Genomic DNA, 4,270 nt, shown 5'->3' with positions numbered 1-4,270 from the left:
TAACCATGCGTGAAATAACAACAGAATTGCAAAACTAAGTTAGTAAACATGCGTGAAATGCCAACAGAGTTGTGAAACTAAGCTAGTAACATTGTATGAAATAACAAAAGAGTTGTAAAACTAAGCTAGTAACATTGTATGAAATAACAAAAGAGTTGTAAAACTAAGCTGTTAACCATGTGTAAAATAATAACAGAGTTGTAAAACTAAGCTGTTAACCATGCATAAAATAACAACAGAGTTGTAAAACTAAGCTGTTAACCATGTATAAAATAATAACAGAGTTGTAAAACTAAGCTGTTAACTATGTATAAAATAACAACAGAGTTGCAAACTAAGCTGGTATTCATGTTATGTTTTAGGTGTAAAATTAAGGAAGGAGAAGAACTATTTAATGTAATTTTTTCCATAATTATGTCCTAATGTCTTCCAAACTATAAAACTAAAAAGTACTTTTGACTTTATGTGTTCATGCGAACTGGTATAAAGTCTGACAAACGCTTGAAAATTTTTTTATTAAATAAGAATATAGGTGAAGTTTCGTTTCGATATCCTCTATTTTCCGCCGGTAAACTGTATACGACAAAACAAATTATTAAGTGACTTTGTGAATACCAATAAGTTCCATTACCGAGTATGCTGGTATGATAGATATTTAAGAAATAACTTTAAACTTTAGCTTTTATTTAAGTTGGTATAAAATCACTTGAAAAATTCGTTTCGAAATTCTGTTTCTTTCACTTTCTGTTACACAAGAGGTACAATTCAATCAATAAATTAATCTGTAAATACCAACAATGATTCTGATTATGGAGTGAAGTTGTTGTTGTTGTTATTGTGCGTTGAAATATAAAACAAACCTTGAGGGTAAACATAGAAACTTTCCAGACAGCAAAATGTAATGAAGTTGGCTGGAAATATAGAACTACTTTCATATTTTCCTTACTTATGGAATCTATACTGTAACCCTAACCGTCTCGCGTTTTGTTATCGTCTGAACGCCTTTATTAACAATATATTCTCTAACTAGTTCCTTAGGAATTTTCAAGAAGAGTATATTATTACATATTCTTCTGATATTTGAAAATCCCTCAGGAACTAGGTAAAGAACGTAGTGTTTAAAAATACAATAGGCCTAATACTAATGTTTTATGACAAGTCTAATTAGTAATCCCACGTTTTATTCTGTGACTCCATACAGTCTTGCCTTACCATTTTTATTCCGCTTTATCGAAAACAACAAACATCTAATAATAGTTATAATGTCGACAAATATTTGTACCTGTATATGACCTCATAATGTATTCTGTAACACTATACAGTTAAGCCTATACATATGTGTGTGTGTGTTTATATATACACACTTGAGTTTTCCATAGTGCTTTTCCTCTGTCGAAAACCGTAAAATATCTACTTTATCATCCAATAATACTTTTAATTTATTTAAGTCCGTCTCTGTATACCCAATCGGCACGTTTTAGTTTGTGATTCGACAGTTCAAACCTATACCTCCACCATTATGTTCTTCCTGTGTTGAAAACTCTGCAATCTATCTCGGATCTATCACCTAATCAGGAATGAGGGCTTGCTGGGGCTGAAGCTATCCCAAAATTTGCCTTATTCTCCCCGGTAGCCTCCGTGCCCAGCAAAAATCTGCTTATTGTTAAACTTAGTTCACTTCTCGAATACTACAATGTGTGTGCCAACCAGGTGTAGAGTGTAGCCCCCTCAATATTTTGTCGAGTCCTCTTCAGCCCCCCTCACCAATAAAAAGCTGGCACCGATCCTGCATCTAATAATAATTATAAGTTTGATGGTCATTTACATAGAGATGTGACAGCACAATCTATAAGTTTGGTGGTAACTTACATAGGGATGTGACAGAACAATCTATAAGTTTGGTGGTCACTTACATAGGGATGTGACAGTACAATCTATAAGTTTGGTGGTCACTTACATAGGGATGTGACAGCACAATCTATAAGTTTGGTGGTAACTTACATAATTGTGCTGTCACATCCCCTATACATTTTATTTCTGCGACTGCAGTCGTGCTTATTCCTCTTCCCCTGTAATATTTCTTTATCGAACTCCCATGACTATCTTATTTATTTGTATTACACTCTACAAACTGGGAGTATTTTGTAGCTCCAGTCATGGTAATTTACTTAGCCACGCCTACCGTTGTTGTCTGGACGCTAAAGAAAACCATGACTAGGTCTCTCACTTGTTCTGTGATTTTTGACAACTTCAACCGGCTTCTCTGGTTTTATCTCTTCCATCGTTTGCTGGATATTAGAATCACGATTGTAGAAGTCTTTTTAGCACTCGATAATCGTAACGTCTCCTTCATTCTGTATCATGAACGTATGGTATCTCACGATATATTACGTAGCAATAATCCTTATTATACCAGTTAAGACTATTATTATTATTATATAGAACCTTTTTGTTTTGTTTTTTAAAACTAACAGTCTAATTATTAAAATAATTTTGCTTCGGTAATAGCAATATTAACTTCTATAACATAACCTGGTTAGTAGTAAATTATGTGGACCGGGCAGAACCTATTGGTTAGCGTGCTAAGGCTGTAAATCCGAGGGTTTATGGTTCTCGTCTCGCTGCCGCAAAACACGTGTTTCGCAGTTTAAGACCGGGGGTGCGCTGTAAGAGTGACGGTCAGACTTCGCTATTCGGTAATACAAGAATATCTCATGAGATGTCGATGGATTTCGTTAACTATAACCGTCTTCCCTCTGGTGTACGAGTTCATAATTAAGGACGGTTATGCACAGATGAAGCCCTTCTTTAGTTTTGCGCGAGATTCTGAAACTATGAAAGCGTAAAGAAGCCAGTTTATTAAACTCGGATTTGCGAACAACAGACTACACGTGGATATATGCAAATCACAGGGATGCGAAACATTAAAAATTATAACCACATAAACATTTCATTAAAATATCATAACGATGGAGAGTAAGGGTTTTGTTTGCTTCGAAGGATAACAAAATATACACAGAAACTAACTGAAACGCAGCACTGATTTCAAATTCCCACTATTTCCGCTGTATTGTTATAATTTCAGTAAATTTCGATTGCATTTAATTTAATTTGTTGTGATTTTTTTTTAAGTATTGTTTTCTCTCCATTACTATATAGCGCTGGAGAACCATGGCCTCAGTGGCCATTGTTTGTTAAGTTCAGTTGAACAATTACTAATTAAGTTATTGTTAAAGATTAATACAGTGCATTTCGTATCATTAGACTTCAAATACCTAAACAGTGTATAACTGTTACATAACTAAAATGATAGACACGTATAGACATAGAGGGCGGGTAGGTTCGGCCCGGTTAAATTCACCGGGATTTGTTAAGCAAGTTTGCCAGAATTGACACGTGTAGTCTGGAGACTGACATGAGACATCGCTGATTTGCCATATTTAAAATTACTCCCAACATCACGCGCATTTAGAATAAGCTTGTTCTTTGGAATAAGCTGCTCATTCAGGAACAGGTTTCTTTAAAAATCACTTTTTAACGGACAGCACAAGCTGCTGAGATAAAAAAAGACTTACCCACGAAAAATGATTTTCTTCAGGCCTGACTCGTCTTTACCTAATATAGATGATGTTTCTTCTACATACCTTATACGATGAGAGACCAAAATAAAAACGTATGTTGACGATATAAAGAAACAAATCAAGACTGTGCAACTAGCGTTGTGCATGATGGGAAAAATAGCCCACATGGTTTTAAGTCGTATTATAGAATGCTTAGCAATAATCTCACATGTTAGTCCCAATATTCTCTGAAATATAGAAATAAAGCTTTCTCTACTAAAATCTGTTTACAAAAGTAAAATATGGGCTACTAAAAACTCAAACTGATAATAAAAATATAACTTACTTTACTAAAACCTCTAACTAATCATAAAAATATAACTTACTTTACTAAAACTTCTAACTAATCATAAAAATATAACTTACTTTACTAAACAGATTAGTTAGAGGTTTTAGTAATGTAAGTTTTATTTTTATTGTTAGATAAAAATATAACTTACTTTACTAAACACTAACAATAAAAATAAAACTTACATTACTAAAACCTCTAACTAATCATAAAAATATAACTTACTTTACTAAAACCTCTAACTAACCATAAAAATATAACCTACTTTACTAAACACTAACAATAAAAATAAAACTTACATTACTAAAACCTCTAACTAATCATAAAAATATAACTTACTTTACTAAAACCTCTAACTAAC

Source organism: Limulus polyphemus, unplaced genomic scaffold (assembly GCF_000517525.1).
Source record: "Limulus polyphemus unplaced genomic scaffold, Limulus_polyphemus-2.1.2 Scaffold1234, whole genome shotgun sequence".
Taxonomy (NCBI): Eukaryota; Metazoa; Arthropoda; class Merostomata; order Xiphosura; family Limulidae; genus Limulus; species Limulus polyphemus.
The sequence above is the reverse complement of the archived record's forward strand: the minus strand, read 5'-3'. Positions refer to the sequence as shown.